At 42.4% G+C, this 19,262-nt stretch overlaps 1 long non-coding RNA gene across 1 annotated transcript in view; it reads right to left on the bottom strand.

The window, feature by feature from the left end:
• The window catches only part of LOC119409491, a 52,060-nt gene that overhangs the window by 9,238 nt on the left and 23,560 nt on the right, over positions 1-19,262 (bottom strand). The window contains exon 2 of the long non-coding RNA XR_005186783.1: positions 16,277-16,329. This is a non-coding gene — a long non-coding RNA (uncharacterized LOC119409491). The remainder of the gene's footprint in view (positions 1-16,276; positions 16,330-19,262) is intronic.

Here is a 19,262-nt window from a genome sequence, read left to right as displayed (position 1 = left end):
CTGACTTGGTGAGAGTGGATTTGAGTTGCCTGCAGAAGAGGCTTGGACATTATTAAAAACTCTGGGAGTGTAAACAGTGAGTAAGTACCAAGTAAAAAGAAGAGGAATCCTTGGGTTTCAATTTCTCCACAGTCCTGTTTAGTCCACTTTAATCAAACTTTAGTCCGTTTGCCTAGAAAGTCTGGTTCGTTTGGGGAGGTGAATGCGAAACTGAACTCTGATGCGGACCAAAAAAGCGAACTCTGATCCGCCTAAATACCTAGGTCTTGGTTAATTTGAAGTTAACTCTAGCGCGGTTCGAATGCATTGTGAATGCAAGCGGACCGAAGACCGCTCCAAAAGTAGGACGTGGACTACAACGCAGGGCATTCTGTGTAAATGTAGTGAACTAGGCCTGAAGGTCAAAACCTTGACCTTAGGCACCATATGGGACAGAAACTGTCATTTCATTGATTTGAATCCAGAAATACAGGTTGACCCATCCTGAGACTTTCTTTCTTGAATTCAAGTGAAAGAACACTCTCTTTTCTATTATCATTACTATTTTACAAATGTTTGATAATCAAAGTGTTTTAGTTCAAATCATTTTAGATGTTGTAGTGAACTAATCATTTTTTATTAACTGTGAAACAGTAATAATGATTTTTAATCCTCATGCAAAGTTAGAATTCATGTTAAGGTCTGTTACAGAGTAATTATGCATTTTCTGATTTTCTGTCTTTGAATGAGCAATGTAAGTGGTCCAAGGTCGGAGTCAAACGCAGACCAGTTGTTCGAACGAGCTGTCATGTTTTTACATCCTCTCAGACGTAAATAGAGAAGCTGGCACCTGTTGGCACCTGTTTTTCCGCCAACTCGTCCAAACATTTCTCTCTCTGTCTCTAAAACATTTTCAATCTGTTCCATAACATTCTTGCTGTTTTTCTGACTTCTAGTGACCTCTTACGTCACAAAACACACCCCTGTCTGGTCGATATTGACCAATCAGAAACTCCCAAATGAACCAGAAATAGAGCTCTTTAAAATGTCGGTACTTCCTAGTTCAAACGAGTGTCAGTCGAGAGTCGAGAGTCGAGTTTGGAGTCGTTGCAGCTCCCGTGCTGGGAAACAGGAAGATCCTGACATGACCACAGAGCTCTTCCGAGTCTTATGGGATTATAACATCTTCCACCTCTGAGTGGAACTCTGACGGACTCCACTCATGTGAAGTCCACTTGTGAGGTGAACTTGTGTCGAACAAGCACCGTCACTACTTCGAACGATTCACAGCTGTTCCTACGGAGACGCTGAAAGGGTGCGTTGAATGGACTTTCGTACCGGTGGAGACATCTCCAGGTAAAAGAGTTGATTCTATCACCTAAGTGTACTGGGGAAGAAGCTGAGAAAACCCGGAGAGTGCCGTCCTGATGCTGACACAAACATTCTCCCTCACCCATCCTTTTTCTCCCTCTAAACTTCATCTTTCCATCTTTAAAATTCTTCTATCAGGTAGAAATCATTTCAGATAATTAAGAAATGTCTGTGTAAAGTTCTCAACCACAGCCGTGTGGTTAATCAAAATTGTACAGCTTGCTAAAATTAGCCATGTTATTTTCCCTATTTTGCCAATTAATGTAAATGTGTGATGTGTTAAACTTTGATTCTGTAAATAAATGACCGCATTCATTTTGATGGGTCAAAGATAATTAACGTCTCACGTTACATTTCTAAATTCAATGCACATTATATACGGTCCAGAAAAATGAAAGAATCCGTTTAATTTATGAATATATCTCATGCATATGTTCATCTACATCTGGTGGCCCGTTACGTGTTCATAAATGGACTGTGTATTCGTGTAATAATTGATTTTACATGTTGGCATGAAAGAAAAATTGCAGATTCTGCTGTGATGAAACGCAGCGCAGCTGCGACGCTTGGAGAAAGCGCAGCGTGTTGAGCTGCGATGCTCAGAGACAGCTCACGGAAATGTTAGCAACTACTGATGTTTTGAAAGCTGAAATTGTGAGTCAACGTGTGTTTGAAAGCTGAAATTGTACATCTGTTTTGTGTGACAAATTTGCTGAGCTGTGGAAACGCTTTATTCTGTTTAAACCGTGTTCCAGACGCTGTTCTGGTACGGCTTGGTTCTGAAAAGTTCGAACGAGTTGTTTTTAAATGGTTGGGAAGACGTTTTGAGACCGGGGCGCCGACTCCGTGCAGCTCAGAGCTTGATTCGTTACATTTTTAACAGAAAATGGTACATTTTGACAGTTTAAAAGACGAAAAGTTGACGGACTTGTTCAGGCTAATGCTAACACGCTAGCTGGAAAAACGATCCGTGATTGGTTGAAAACGGCTGAGTTGGGACGCTGTGATACGCTGAGAAGTGAGTGACGTGCCTGCGTCACTTCCTCTGAGTCAGCGTTGTAAGAACGCACCTCCGTTGTTGCTCTGTCATTGGTAGATTCAGTCACGTGACCCGGAAATGAAGCTCGTCTTCTTAGGGAATTTCAATCTGTTTTTAAAGTTGAAAAACGCTTTAAAGTTGATTCTGATCCGCTGCTTCGTTTCTTCGAAGCCTAATCGCTGAAATTTTGCCAAGTTTGAGTTTGAAATCCGTCACTAAATGGTGTTTTTGGACCACGCTAGCCGATGCTAATTTTAAGCTAACAGCTAACGACCGGATGTCACCGGATGCCACAGGAAGTCATAGCGACTCCTACTGGACATCAATAACAGTGTCTGGGTTAAAATAAAATAAGGTTATGCTGCCACCTCCTGTGGAAACTTGATATCACAGTTTCACTTTGTTTTAGGTTATTTTGAGTGAAATTAAACGCGTTTTTCTGTAAGACGAATTTTTGAGTTAATGAACGCTCCTCAAGCTGAATTTTACTGTTGTCTTGCATTTAAAAAGTGATTAAGGTATTTATGCAGAAAGGCATTTACCAAAAAACTTTTTATTCACTGGTAATCCCTCTGATGGAGGTGCAAAATAAAAAATTAGAAACTTTTTAAAAGATACAGTTCAGATATTCACAGAGTTGATAAAGTTTACTCATTTGCTGGAAAGATAATACACGTTTAATTGCTAGATCACTAAATAAGAGTAAATATATCAGAAAAAGAGACTTTTCAGATTTTATTTTACCACCTAAAACACTATCTTCTTATTTAATTTTAAATAAGGAATAATGGCAGGAGAAGACGTAAACACTGACCTCTTGCACTCCCAAGATGTCATCCAAACAGCTTTACATATTTTAACAAATTCAATTGTTGGTAAGCAATTAGAGCAATTAGAACAACTTGATGAAATTCAAAGAGATGCAGAACTGAAAAGTTTGGCAAAAGGAGCTACAGTGTCAGAGGATAAAAAAATCGAGCCGTGAACGGTTAGCAAAAATTTCTCTGCTTCTCAAAGAGGAATTGGACCATCAGGTTGCACGAAATGTCATGCTATCCAGAGGATATGCATCTGCAAAGGAGAGGTGTGACAAATTGATGAATGAGTCTGAAGTGGATGCAGAAAGAGTGCAAGGTGAGAGTGAGCTCTCACAAACTGAGCTGTCATTACAGGCTCAATCATATGAGGAGAAGATTAGGGATAAAGACCGTGCCTACCGAGCTGTGTGGTCAGACAACTGTGTGCTACAACAACAGTTGCAGATCGCATCAAAGGAGCTGGAGGAATGCAAACTGGAAAAGGCAGGATTGCTCCAACATTGTGTGCGTTTACAAGGTGAATGTCAAACATCACAGGAACGCCTGAAAGCTTGTGAGGAGAATCTAGCCACAGCAACAAACAAGATTTCTGACGTGGGGCGAGCTGGTCTGGGACTCTAAGACGAACAAGGTCAGGGTCCGGGTCACCCACAACCACCCCAGAAAGATGTTGTTGCACCTCCTACTCTTAATCCCATTCTGTCACCCCCACCCCCATCTTGGGTGGTAGGGGCAGACCTGCACCGACTTGCACCTCCTACTCTTAATCCCATTCTGTCACCCCCACCCCCATCTCGGGTGGTAGGGGCAGACCTACACCAATTTGCACCACCAACCACGCAAGTGAGACTGTTGATACTGTCTCTTTCAATGGATGATTTGCAGAAAATCTCAAAATATGTGCAACGTTTTGTACCTGGACCGATGGGTTCATCTAGAACAAAAGCGTACCTCAGAGATCTTGAATTCAGATTGAGAGGTTATCCTAATGCTACGGTTGAGGATAAGATCAGTCTGATAAGGCTCACTTCGGACAGAGAGGTATTCACCTTCATCGAGCGTCTACCTGATGCAACGAGAAGGGATTACAACCTTCTGTGTGAAGCTTTGATCAGAGAGTACGACCCCTGCACGGGACCTGCTGGTTTCCCAGCCGCAGACAAGGTCACGCAGGGCAAAACTAAACATCCAAGAGTTTATTACAAAAGAATCTTCCAAGCTTATTTTGGTAACAGAAATGAAACTGGTATGGAGGAAGACGAAGGTTTCAAATTTGTTTTCAGCAAAAATTTCCACACTGATTTTAAACGATCAGTACAAATGATGGCAAATTTCAGAGAAAAATCCATCAGTGAGATTAAACAGTGTGCTGTGAATGTGTTCGAGGCATGTTCTCATGCTAAGACGCCCATGGAAGTGTTTCCTGGTGTAAAGGTTAAACCCCTCTATCTTGAACTGGAAGGACGGCGTGCTTCGCCGCCTCCTCCTAAAAATGTTGAGAAAAAAACAGTCTGTTCAAACTAACAAACCGCGTCACCAAGGTGCACGCTGGGACAAAAAAGCTCCTCTTTCAGAGGATGAACGTGATTATCGTAAAAGGGGTGAGCGTAGGACGCAAAGATATGGGAACCGAGAGGACCCATATAATCAGGGTAAGTACGAAAAGGAACCCCCACAAGACGTACCTGACCATCCCTCACCTCGGACGAAACGAACCGAGGCGAAAAAAAAAATCACAAAAGTTCCAGAAACAAGGCCCTACACCTCTGAGCTCGGAAGAGACAGAGAAAATACGCAGGTTGTTAGAAACTTTGAAACACACTGACACGGGAACCCAACCAGGTGCACTATGCAGTAATGTAATCACTATTACATCTGAGGGCGCGAATGACAACATTACAGATGTCGGTGGAACACACCAAGACATGGCTGTTGTTGCCTCAAACAACCCCTCATCAGAAGAAGGGGGGGTAAACACACAAGCAACCGATGACGAGTCATCGCAAGCTGAACACTCAGAAACAGCTACTGCTGTGCTGACGGTTCAGACAAACCAAGATTACACAGACAAAGCTGAACGCGTGAAGAAGCGATCTACAGAGTTCCCAACGGAGAAGAAAACATAGGGTTTTACTCACGTTACTTCCTGGTTCCCAAATGGACCGGAGGAACGAGACCCATTTTGGATCCGTCAGTTTTCAACAAGGCGATCATGGACAGACCGTTTCACATGTTGACAACCAGAAAGCTGTTGGACAACATCCAGAGAAACGACTGGTTTGTTTCCATAGACCTGAAAGATGCCTACTTTCACATACCGATCATCCCAAAACACAGAAAATTCCTGCGTTTCTCCTTTCAAGGGATGACGTATCAGTACAACAGGCTGCCGTTCGGGTATTCCCTCGCGCCTCTTATGTTCTCAAAATGTGTGGAGACGGCCCTGTAACCGTTACACAGAGCAGGGATGAGAGTTTTGTTTTACCTGGACGACCTGCTGCTGCTGTCACGCTCCAGACAAGAAGCAGCGATGCAGACTCAGGTGTTGACATCACACCTGTTAAATCTGGGTTTCGCCATAAATTGGAAGAAAAGCTCGATTTTCCCGGCCCAGACGATTGTTTATCTGGGAGTCGAGCTAAACTCAACCACCATGTGGGCTCGTTTATCATAAACGAGAATCAACACTAAAAGACCAGCTCCGCCACGTGAGACCTGGCAGAGTGGCGACAGCCGTTTCCGTCATGAAACTGTTAAGAACGACGTCATCAGCTCACACAGTGGTTCTGCTGGGTTTGTTACACGAGACGCCTCCAGAGGTGGTTTGCACGTCTGCGTGTGGATCCAGTAAAACAAAAGAGACGGATGATCACTGTTCCTCCCTGAGAGCAGACCTCCGACACTGGGAAAACACCCTGGTTATGTCGGAGGGAATCTCCGTCAGCAGACCCAAGTCACACGTGTCAGTCTTCACAGACGCATCGCTGTCAGGTTGGGGGGGGGGGGGCATGCCTATCTCAAGCTGTAGGAGCATTGTGGCCCCATCACACATAAGCCCACATAAATGTTTTGGAGTGTTGCACGGTTTTGAACGTGATTTAACACTTTGCTTCTGTGCTGCAGACTCAACACGTTTTGATTCACACGAACAACAAGGTTACTGCTGCGTACATAAACCGGCAGGGGTGTGCGCGCTCAGCCCAGATGTTACACAATGCGCGAAAACTACTGTGTTGGGCACACCAAAACATGCTCTCCATCAGCGCAGCGTACATCCCCGGTGTTCTGAACAAAGGGGCAGATGTGATGTCCAGGGGCGGTCCACGTCATGGGGACTGGACCCTCCACCCAGATCTGATGGCTCAGACGTGGCAGAAATTTGGCAAAGCAGCTGTGGACACGTTTGCGACACGAGAAAACGCTCAGTGTCAACTATGGTTTTCTCTGAGCCCGCGAGACGAACCATCGCTGGGGGTGGACACATTTGCTCACAGCCCATGGCCCAAAACGCTTCTTTACGCGTTTCCTCCACCTCCTCCGATTTTACGGTTCTTGAACAGAGTTCAGGAGGAGGGATTGACAGCTCTCCTAGTGGCTCCCGAGCACGTGAACGCACCATGGTTCCCAGTCCTGCAACGCCTGCTATCCGGACGCCCGTGGAAACTGCTGTGGAGGGAAGACGCTCTCCTCCAGACAAGAGGAGCGATCAGGAGTTACCCAGAAATAGGCCAGCACCTGTGGGTCTGGCCGCTGAGCAGATCCAATTAAAGGGGATGGGTGTCCCGCAAGATGTAGTGCGCACAATCCAGGATTCACATGCTGCATCTACCACAGCGCTGTACACATCAAAGTGGAGAGCTTTTCAGCGCTGGAAAGAGAAAGGTGTAGAGGCCACCTCATGTCCACTAGGCGACGTGCTGTCTTTTCTGCAGCAGCTGATAGACAGAAATTTGGCGTTCAGCACGATTAAAACGTACGCTGCAGCCATCTCTTCCTGTCACGAAGGGTTCGGAGACAGAACAGCTTTTAATCATCCGCTGATTAAGCGTTTTCTAAAAGGTGTACAAAGACGCAGGCCTGTTTAACGCCCACTTGCTCCACAGTGGGATTTAACGCTGGTCCTGCGGGCCCTGATCAAAGCTCCATTTGAGCCACTGAATCAGGTTCCGATTAATTTCTTGTCTCTTAAAACAGCCCTGCTGTTGGCTTTGACATCCGCTAAGAGAGTGAGTTATTTATCTGCCCTCTCTGTCGCTCCGTCATGTCTCAGAATTCAGGTTGACGGCAGCTCAGCTGATCCAAGACCAAATACAGCTTTTATGCCTAAAAACATCACGAGCTCTTTTAAATCAAGAGAGATGGGTTAAATGCAGAGACTAATTTCGCCATTGTATGGAAACATACAGTGCTGACATTGTGATGACATTATTATTATCATTATATCAGAGGGGTTTTTCCCTCCCCCCCACAAATCAGAAGAAGCAGCATCTTTCCATCTTCTCTGCCCAGTGTGGGCGTTGACGTGTTACATAGCACGCACAGCTGCAATGCGTCAAACTCAACATTTGTTTGTGCATTATAGAGATGCATCTGCAGGTCGCCCATTATCTACCCAGCGCTCGTCACACTGGCTGTGTGAGGCCATTTCTGAAGCCTACAGAGCATCAGATTTAGAGCCTCCTGTCAACCTCAGAGCACACTCGACCAGGGGTATTGCATTTTTGACTGCCTTGCACAATGGTGTGACAATGCAGGACATTTGCACTGCGGCCGGGTGGTCAACACCCTGCTCATTTATTAGTTTCTATTTACGTGATGTGACAGTTCGTTCCATGACACATTCTGTCCTTAATGCTCTAGCAGAATGAATATTACGGTTTTCATGGAACCCCGTTTAAACTCACATCTGACTGCATGCTTTACAGTGTGAGATGTTATCAGTCACAAGTTATAACTGTTATTTGGTTCTATTGTCACTAATCAGTTCATGACTATTGTTACCAATCAGTTCATTCGATTATAATCAGTTCACTTGTATTATTAATCTGTTCATACTGTTCAGCTGTGAATCAGTTGGTTCATGGCCCCCTTTTTCAACATCTTCCCTCCCTGATGAAAGTTTTCCGGGGCGTTCATGCTTTTCAGAACGCATAGTTACACAGCATGCGTTTGTGCATGGTACACATAATTACGCAATGCTTAATTAAGTACATGGGGAGCTGAGTGACAAGACGTTTTTTAGGCAAGCTTCTACTTCATACGGTGTTCGAATGGACCCAGTGAGGCGAGGACAACATCTGCTTCGCCCTTAACCTACTAAGCGACAGCCTTAAAGGGCGAAGCCTATATGAAATAGAACGCTGGTTACGTACTGTAACCCCAGATTCTATGAGTATAGGCGTAGCCCTTTAAGCGTCGTGCCTCACTGGCTCCTAAATGGCTGAAGAAAAAAGCTATTTGGGAGCCGATTACCCGCTCTTAACGTAACTTATACGGACCAGGTGGGACCCACACAGCAGGTGGGCGTGGACTAAACTTTTCAGTGTGATGCTTCGCGTAACGAGATAAAACCCACTAAGCGACAGCCTTAAAGGGCTACGCCTATATTCATAGAATCTGGGGTTACAGTACGTAACCAACGTTTACATGACGTGTTTTTGTTCCGAACAAGCCGTTTGATCCGCTTATGTCCATGTAAACATAGCTACTGTCACCAGTTAGGTAGTAACACTTATTGTGAATCAGTTTCACCTGCTGCTGTGCAAATGGAACACACAACAGGTGGAATGAAAGGCAATTAGCAAGACAAACCCTATAAGAGTGATTATGCAAGTGGTGACCACAGGTCATTTGTCAGTTCTCATTCTTTCTTATTGAACTTTTAGTCACTTTTTCATTTTGTCAGTGATGTCACGCAGAGGCATCATGAGGCTTTTTTTTTTTCACCGCCCACTGAAGTTGTTGAAGTAGTGCAGCTAATCCAAGATGGAACATCAATGCGAACGGTGGTAAGAAAATTTGCTGCGTCTCAGCACAGTATCCAGAGCATGGAATAGGCACCAGGAGACAGGCCAGTACGCCTAGAGACATGGAGGGGGTCATGGAGGGCTACAACGCAGCAGCAGGACTGCTACCTCGTCCTTTGTGCAAGGAGGAACAGGAGGTCCACGGCCAGGGCCCTACAAAATTACCTCCAGCAGGCCAATAATGTGTATGTTTCCACTTAAACTGTCAGAAACAGACTCCATGAGGGTGGTATGAGGGCCTGACGTCCACATATAGGGCCTGTGCTTATAGCCCAACACCGTGCAGGATGATTGGAGTTTGCTAGGGAACACCAAAATTGGCAGATTCGCCACTGGCACCCAGTGCTCTTCACAGATGAAAGCAGATTCACACCGAGCACATGTGACAGACGTGACAGAGTCTGGAGACACCGTGGAGAATGTTATGCCGCCTGCAACAACCTCCAGCATGACTGGTTTGGTGGTGGGTCAGTCATGGTGCGGGGAGGCATTTCTTTCGATGGCCGCACAGCCCTCTATGTGCTAGCCAGAGGTGCCCTGACTGCCGTAAGTCAGGGTCAGATATTCTTTATTGTCGTTCGCACCACATCTGGTACATGTGGTGGAGCGAAATTATGTATACAGGGTCCCAGTTACATCCAACAATAAAATGTAAAAAAAAAAAATAACATCCAAGATGTGAACTTAGAAAAACTAAAAATACACTAAGCACTAATAGCATAAAAACATTACTTCGAACAGCAGCATGAACATGAGCATGAATCTGTGTGAGCAGATGAGCACGCATGAACACAACATGAAACAGATTAGCAGTAACATTGAAAAAGATCAGCAGCAACATGATGTGATTTTTTTCCACAGTGATTATTCTGGTTAGAGATTCATGAGTCTAACAGCCTCAGGGTAGAAGCTGTTCCTCAGTCTAGTGGTTCTACACTTGATGCTCCTCAACCTCCTTCCTGAGGGGAGCAGGGCAAAAAGTGTGTGTGCTGGGTGAGTGGGGTCCTTCATGATGCAGGTGGCCCTCTTCCTGCATCTGGAGGTGTAAATGTCTGTGATTGTGGGGAGACAGACTCCAACAGACTTCTGTACAGCTTTCACCACTCTCTGCAAGACTTTTCTTCCTGCAGCTGTGCAGCCTCAATGCCACATGATGCTTGAGCACAAGATGCTCTCCACTGCACACCTGTAGAAGTGGAGGTGAGGACTGAGCTTCCCAGACCAGCTCATCTCAGCCACCTGAGGAAGTAGTGTCTCTGATGAGCTTTCTTGATCAGGCTGGTAGTGTTGTTGCTCCAGCTGAGGTTGTCATTCATGTGTACACCCAAGTAGTACTTGTAGCTGGAGACCACTTCCACCACAGATCCTCTTATGTTCAGGGGGATGTAGGTGTTTGTTTCTTCTGAAGTCCACAATCATCTCCTTTGTCTTCTTCACATTGATGTGAAGGTTATTCTCTTTGCACCAGCTCTCCAGGTGTTCCACCTACTGCCTGTAGCCGGACTCATCATTGTTTGTGATGCATCCCACCACCGCTGTATCATCTGCAAACTCTACAATAAGACAGCCTGGACGGGTAGCTGCACAATCATACGTGAGCAGAGTAAACAGGACAGGGCTCAACACACATCCCTGAGGAGAGCCAGTGCTGAGGGTTATGGTGGAGGAGGAGAAGTTGTGGATACTCACTAACTGTGGTCTGTTTGTTAAGAAGTCTAGTACCCAGTTGCAAATGGAGGGGTTTAGTCCCATTGTGAATAGTTTGTCTATTGGGGTTTGGGGGATCATGGTGTTGAAGGAAGATGTGAAGTCCACAAAGAGCAAACAGACGCAAGAGTCTTTCTGCTCCAGGTAGTTGAGAGCAGTGTGGATCACAGAGGAGATGGCATCCTCTGTTGATCAGTTCTCATGGTATGCATACTGATGAGGGTCCTCGTTAATGTTGATGGTTGTTTTGATGTGGGTCATGACCAGTTTTTCGAAGCATTTAGCGACCATCGGGATGGGTGAGGGCCACTGGCCGATAGTCATTCAGACCAGTCACTGTAGAGCTTTTTGGGACTGGGATGATGGTGGCAGTCTTCAGGCAGGTGGGTACTGTCTCCAGGGTAAGTGAGGTGTTAAAAATGTCTGCCAGCACCTCACAGAGATGATCAGCACATTCTTTCAACACTTTTACGGGGTTGTTGTCTGGGCCGGTTGCCTTGTGTGGATTAATCCTCCTGAAGGTACTCCTTACTTCGGCTGAGGTCACGCTGAGATGCTCTTCATTTGGTGCTGGGTGGTCTGTTCGGGTCTTGAAAGTGTTCATAAGGTACCGGGATGAGATCCTCAGACCCATTGTGAGACCATATGCTGGTGCAGTGGGCCCTGGGTTCCTTATGCATGACAATGCTAGGCCTCATGTGGCTGAAGTGTGTAGGCAGTTCCTGCATGATGAGGGCGTTGATGCTATGGACTGGTCTGCCTGTTCTCCAGACCCGAATCCAATTAAGCATCTGGGACATGTTTTGGTCAATCCACCAAGGCCACATCACATCACAGACTGTTCAGGAGCTAACCGATGCTCTAATCCAGGTCTGGGAAGAGATCCCTCAGAAGAACATCTTCCGTCTCACCAGGAGCATGCACAGGCATTGTTGGGAGGTTATACAAGCATGTAGAGGCCACACACTATTGAGCCGCATTTAGACTTGTCTTGGGTAATATTCGCTGACGTTGAATCAGCCTGTCATGTTATTTTCCACTTTCATATCGAGTATGAATCCAAATCCAGATCTTCATGGTGTAATAATTCTGATTTACATTGATAATTTGTGTTATTTTCTTCTCAATCAATTCCACTGTGCTAATAATAAAGTTTGTCAATGAGAATATTTAATTAATTGAGGTCTAGGATGTGTTATATTAGTGTTCCCTTTAATTTTGTGAGCAGTGTATATATTAGTATATATAAATACTTAAACTTCTATTTACTGCTTGTACTACTATTCCTACTTCACGGTTTTTCTCTTATCACTGGGCTTCCGGATACGGATCCCCCGCGATAAATGTGGGACAATATATTGTATTAATAATCTTTAGTAGCAAGAGATCTGATTCACTTAATTGGTGCTATTCGTATGAACCACTTTCTTTTTCAATTCAATTCAATTCAAAAATACTTTACTAATCCCAAAGGGAAATTATTTGTTGCTGTAACTCGTTATCCTCATTTCATTAAGAGATGTTATAGATACTGACGGTTGTAAGCAGGAAGGCTCTCTTGTTAAGGTCCATCCCACAGTGGATCCTAAGAAACTGACTGCAGATGCCGTCCGTTCCGTCCACCCAGACTCGGATGGCCTTTCGGTTCCCCAGGGCTGTAGGACCGCCTGAATGCTGGGCAGAACTCCTCCCAGAACGATGATCACTCCTCCCAGCAGTCTGCAGAGTTCCTCGTCGCTGCAGACAGCCAACTGTAGGTGCCGAGGAACATTCCCGTCCTTCAGCTGTCATGAGCCGTGTTTCCTGCTAGTTCCAGGATTTCAGTGGTCAGGCACTCAAGCACAGCTAGCAGGGAGATGAGAATGTGTCCACAGAACATCCTTTTCAACTCATTTGAGATTTGGGGCTGTAGCTGAGATATTATTTGAGCTTTTGAGATGTTAATCAGCTGCTGTTGGTTGTAGAAAACTGCCTTGTTGCCATGGTTACGCAATCATAAATGTCCAAAACTAAAAAGTTTCAGAAAAATCTTTCCAGCTGCACAACATCTGATACAAGAGGTAAAAATCATCCAAAAAAAGTGATTTACATCTAGAAAAAGAGGAATTAAAAGTTTCCAAAAGCAAAATCTCAAAATGAAAGTAACAGAGCTGCTCCAACATGAAGCCACCCTGAGCGGTGCAATTCTAGAACACATAATTGTTTAATACACAAAAATAATAGAATGGCTGGTTTGGTTTCCCCCCTTTGAAAACTGGTATGCTTGTTCTTGATTTTAGGGAATCATGCAACATATGATGATGGATCCTTGCAGATGTTGAATGCTGTCTATCATGGTGCACTAAGATTCATAACTGGCTGTGATTATCGTACCCACCACTGCACACTGTATTCACTGGTTAACTGGACATCGTTAACTTCACGCAGACTCTCTCACTGGTATATTTTCATCTTTAAATCACTTCTTGGTCTGTTGCCTTCATATATCTCCTCCTACATGTCTCTGCGTGAGTGCAGCTACGGAGTGCGCTCTCAGGACATTATTACCTGCAGTGTTCCCTCAATGAGGACTGAACTAGGCAAAAGGGCCTTCTCCTATTCCGCTCCGGTTTCCTGGAACATCTTACAAAAAGATTTGAAGCTCTCGACCTTGACCTCTCTAAGTGTCTTTAAGAATCTGTTGGACACCTGGCAGAGTCCAATGCTGACATGTTCCTGTTTTTAGTTTTCTACATTTGTCTTGGAATCTAGCTGTTTTTTGTTTTGTTACCTTTTCCTTTTAGCCATCCTATTTGTAAAAAAAAAAGAAAAAGAAAAAAACTGTAGTATGCTTTTTTTATAACTGTTTTGTTGTTGCTGTTGTCCATTTGTCATCTTTCTTTGTTGAAATCAGGTCTCTCTTGTAAATGAGTCCTCAAGGCTCAATGGGATTTACCTGTATAAATAAAGGTTGATTGATAAACTAATCAAAGAAGCTTGCCATATAACATGAAGATTACATGATTTTCTGAAATAGGGTGTGTACAGGCAGTTGACAGCTTCCATATCGACTTGATCTCAAGGTCCGAACAAGACAAATTCTGTCATCAGAACAAGTTTGTGTAGATCCTACAGGTCCATTTACAGCAGACTGTGTATAGCCATGTATTATTTGACCATGCAGTGTTTTTGTTTTGACTATGGGTGTTCTTTTTTTAAAATGTTTGTGGTACTTTTCAAACTCTGCTTTAAAAATTAACCCAAAGATCCATGACAGACAGCTCCATTGTTGCTGAATGTCACATGCATAAGGAACAAGACTGTGCAAGGACTATCAAACAAGTGTATGCGATCATAGCTTGAGCTGTCAGAGAGCTGACCAGAACCGGACCTCCAGACTTATTGGTCAATCTGAGTGCCACCCGCCGGCCCACGAGGCTTCAGAGTGGGGAGGCACCACCAGGAGGTCAGGCATTCTCTTTGGAGCCCACTGCGATTTCCCCATGCGGATTTGGACTCAGTCGAGATCATCATGTGATCTCGTGCTGGCCATCTGAAGGTACAGCTCCCTTCAAAAGCATTTTGGTGCTCAAGGACTGCAAAGAGCCAACCAAAACCGGCAGGGTAGGTCTGTAGAACCAGAACTGTGCCTGACCAACCGGAACAGAGCATGCTGTTGTTCTGCAGAGCAGATGAATAAAATGATTGCAGTACTGTACAGTAGGGATGGGGCCGATCCAGCATCGGTATCGGCATCCGATAATAGCATAATTTACGTATCCGATTTTTCCAATCCAACCTGCCGATATTTCCAATCCATGATGCAAGTTGGCTTCAAACTATGGAATGGATTTCCTGAATGGAAGCGCCTCATGAACCCAGAGTAATAAGACCCATCTCACATTCAGGAAATCCATTTCATAGTTTGCAGCCAGCTACAATGTGAGGACTGAGTTAGCAGCACTGTGGCTAACAGCTAACCAACTTTTCATCTAAACATGTCCGCTGTGTGGAAGTATTTTACACTAGAAACACCACAAAGCAAGACAGCAACGTGCAATGTCTGCAGAGCCATAGCGCCACATTAAACCGCGGTAAAGTTAGTTTTACGTTGGACATTCGAGCTCTAGGGCTTCAGCGGGGCGCTACTCTTTGCTCAAACCAAAACAGCCGACTCAACCCCAGCCAGCCGCGTCCAATCTGCCCGTCTCTGAGGAGGGGGCAGACTCAGCGCGGCTGACCGAAATCAGACTGCTTGCTTTGAATTGAACAAGAAGAAGACATCGCTGAAGCCACGGAGCTCGAAGGTTTACCGAGAAGTTGCTAAACTTCATCATAATTCATGACCAACTGCTATTAGTTGTAGAAAACGAAGGATTTCTCAGCTTGATACTTGCAGCCAAGATATAGTTTACCCTCCAGGAGATATTTGTACAACAGTAGACAATCATAAAAAAACATGATTTGAAAATTATATATATATTAAAAAAAAAAAAAAAAAGAAACAAAAACAGCTACAGTAAATTATAAAGTGATGTAAATAACTAAAAACAGGAACGTGTCTGTTGGTTTATGCCATGAACTTAGCAGATGTTTAAAGCCATTTAACATTTTATTTAATTCATTTAGTCATTAATTTAAAAGAAACAAAAATTAATCAAAAAGAAAACATTGAATGAAAAGAGTGCAGAAAGAAGAAAAAAAATTACATCTTCCCCTCATTTAAAAAAATATAAAATAACTTTAAACAATCACTTAAATTAATCATTTTAATATCCACTTTAAAGCTAGGAATAAAAAATAAAAAAAAACATGTTTTTTGTTAGCAGAATTTAATTCTAACTTTAATAAAAACTTATCCAATATTAATAAAACTTACCTCAAGTTGCCTTTTTGGACATGCATGCATATATTTGTACAAACTGTACTTGGAGGAGATTATTACAGCCTCATAAAATCAATAATGATGATGATAATGATGATATCGGAACTGGATCCACATCGGCCGATATTCAGATTAAGGTATCGGGATCGGAAGTTAAAAAAAGTGAATCGGTGCATCCCTACTGTACAGTACATATATGTATGTTTTTCAAATTACATAGGTTTAAAAGTTTAGAACATTGCAAGAGTGCGGGAAGGGTTTCTAAAGCCTTTATATATAAAAATACTAAAATAAATATAACTTACTTAGCGTATTTTCACTTATTGCGAGGGGAGGGAGGGGTCCGGAACGCAACCCTAGCAATAAACGAGGAACTACTGTAAAGCACTTCTAATTTTTTTTTTCCTTGTAGTAGACGCTTACCCCATGCCAACTACCCTCCAAAAATAAAATAAAAAATAAACTTCTGTACCTGGTGGTAAAAGTGTCGTCTGCCATTGAAATCTTGATATCAAATCTGATCATCTGTTAAAAAAAAAAGACAAAAAAAAAAAAAAAGACATTTTTTTAACTGTAGTTTAACACAAAGCAGAAATCAATTACACTTTTTCCCCACAAGACAAAAGTAATATCCAAGTCTATCATGAATACATAAGATTTGTAAGCCAATCACTATAAAATAGAAAGTAAAAAAAAAGTCTAAGCAATTCTGGCATGACATTCTTTTTTATAAACTAAATCAGATCAACCTGTAGCAGAATGACAAAAAAACTAATAAGGGAGACCTTGAAAAGAAACCAAGAACAACAAGCTGCATGTTATGTGACCGAGGGATTTGAACAGACATTGTTTGTAGTTTTCGTGTCAATGATTTCGTTGCAAGATATTCAAGTGGGTAGGTATTACACTGTGTAGTACAAGAATTTTTTTTTGGTCTTGTCCAATGCAGCACAGATTAACAAATCTTGGGAGTGGAGGGAACTATTTTATTCACCACCAAGTGCAATGGCAGAGCCTGGGGGTGTCCAATGGTGGCCTTGACCACTATAGATTAATCTTTGGCCACCCTAATCATTTGAGGAAACTATACTTTTAAGCAAGAATGCACGATATATATGGTACACGGTAGAAACGATAGAAATTTAGCCTACGATAGAGATCTGTCTTCTACCGGCTAACTGCAGTAATGCTGTGTCTGATGTAAAATCAGAGTTGTCAGTTTAATTGTTACTTTTTTTTAGTTGAAAACTGTGCATAAGTGGTGTTAAAATATTTTCTTCCAGAGCCAAGTAGCGAAGCTACAAGCTAACTACGCCCGGCTTGCCATAGTGTTGCAGTATTCGGACGCATGTGCAAAGAGCTGTGTTCCGTCTAAAGTTTTTTTTTTCTGTCTAAAGTTACAGTAAGCGTTGGTCAGCTTTAGAGAAACCTGCTCTCTGATCTGTGAAAAGAACGTTGTGTTGTGATTTTACTGCGAGACCCTCTGGTCAAAGCCACAGACTCATTTTGTCAGCTCTCCTTAAAGCGGAAGGAGACACCCACTAGAGGGTTGGAGGGTGAAGTGTTTTCAGTGTAAAATACTGCTCTGTTGCTGTTCATTTCTTAAGTGAGAATACTAGAAACTGTTAAGAGTTAACAATTTTGTTTAAAACATATGAGTAAAACTACATTTGATATCTTTTGCACTACAAGAAAAAGCCTAATACTTGATTTTTTTTTATTATTTAAAAACTCTCTGGACCTAGTAGTGGAATTTTCTTAATTCAAAAATTATGGCAAAAGGACACCCTGTGCTTTTTTTTTCCCATTCCTATTGCAAGTTTTATACAAAAACATATTGTGATATACATCGTTATCACCACCCTTCACAATACATATTGTGATATGAATTTTATGCCATATTGCACATTCCTACTTTTAAGCAATATAAAAATGGCAGCATTATGCATTAGTAGTTCACATTGTTGCCTCACAGCAAGAAGGTCCTGGGTTCAATCCCCGGTTTGGACCAGGGGTCATTTTGTGTGGCATTTGGATGTTCTAATGTTTGCATGAGCTTTCTGTAGGTACTAGTTTCCTCCCACAGTCTAAACAGGCTGCCTTCAGGCTGCCCCCCCCCCAAAAAAAAAATCTGTGAGATCAATGGGATTTGCCTGGTTAAATAAAGGTTAATAAAGAAATTAAATGAAAAACTAAAGAATAATTTCTTTAAATGGTAGAGGTGGCCAGTTTCCATATATTTTTTATTTTATTTATTTATTTATTTATTCATTTCATTTCATTTAATTTCCAATAAAAACACAAATACAATTTCAAAAAATTAAAGAAAAACAAATATAAAATGAAAGGAAGCAGAAGAAGAAAATTTCTTATCATATCTGCTCCCTCATAAACAACAATTCAAACCATCAATTTAAACAAACATTCATCAAAATACATAACTCATCAAAATTTCATACTTAACAAAATAGATATTAATCAGTTATATATATTGTTCCAACAAAACAGTTTTTATCTTTTTCTTAAATATGAACATTGACTTCACCATTTTAGCATCATCTTCCAAACCATTCCACAGACTCATTCCCTGTATAGTAGTAGACCGAGCCTTTAAACTGGTTCTATACTTGGGTTTAACAAAAATATCTATGCCCTTCAAATTATAACAACTCTTCCTTTTTACAAAATATGTTTGAATGTTTGATGGTAGCATGCAATTCTGAGCTTTAAACATGAATAAAAGAATATTATAATCCACCAAATCATAAAACTTAAGTATTTTCAATTGACAAAACAGAACATTAGAAGGGTGACAATAACACTTTTTTGTTATAATTTTTACATCTCTTTTTTGCAGAATAAAAATAGGCTTTGTTATGGTTTTACATGCTGTACCCCAAACAGTGACACAGTAAATTAAATGCGGGACTACAAGTGTATTATATAGCAAATATAAAGCATCATTGTTTAATAAGTACCTTACTCTGTATAATACTGCATTTGACTTAGATATTATATATATATGCCAATATATTGTATATAGCACTGGCCATCTTGGATTTTGATGCGACAACTCGCATAAAAAAATGGAAGTCAATACCTCACTTATTTTTCAAGTTATCATGCCCACAAGGTTTAGATGCATGGTAGCAGCCAACTTGAATTTTGATATGGCAAACAAATTTTCATGATGACTTTTCTTACACCTAGATGCAGCTACACAACAAAATAGAAGTCAGTGCATTGCTTATTTTTTAAGATATTCAGCTCACAAGACAGATGGATGGACCTACAGTAGGAATGTGCGATGTGGCATAAAATTCATATCACGATATGTATTGTGAAGGGTGGCGATAACGATATATATCACGCACGCACGCACGCACGCACGCACGCAGGCACGCAGGCACGCACACACACACACACACACACACACACACACACACACACACACACAC

The sequence above is a fragment of the Nematolebias whitei genome, chromosome 5, assembly GCF_014905685.2.
Source record: "Nematolebias whitei isolate Nwh7 chromosome 5, NemWhi1, whole genome shotgun sequence".
NCBI lineage: Eukaryota > Metazoa > Chordata > Actinopteri > Cyprinodontiformes > Rivulidae > Nematolebias > Nematolebias whitei.
This window is presented reverse-complemented; position numbering and strand designations above follow the sequence as displayed.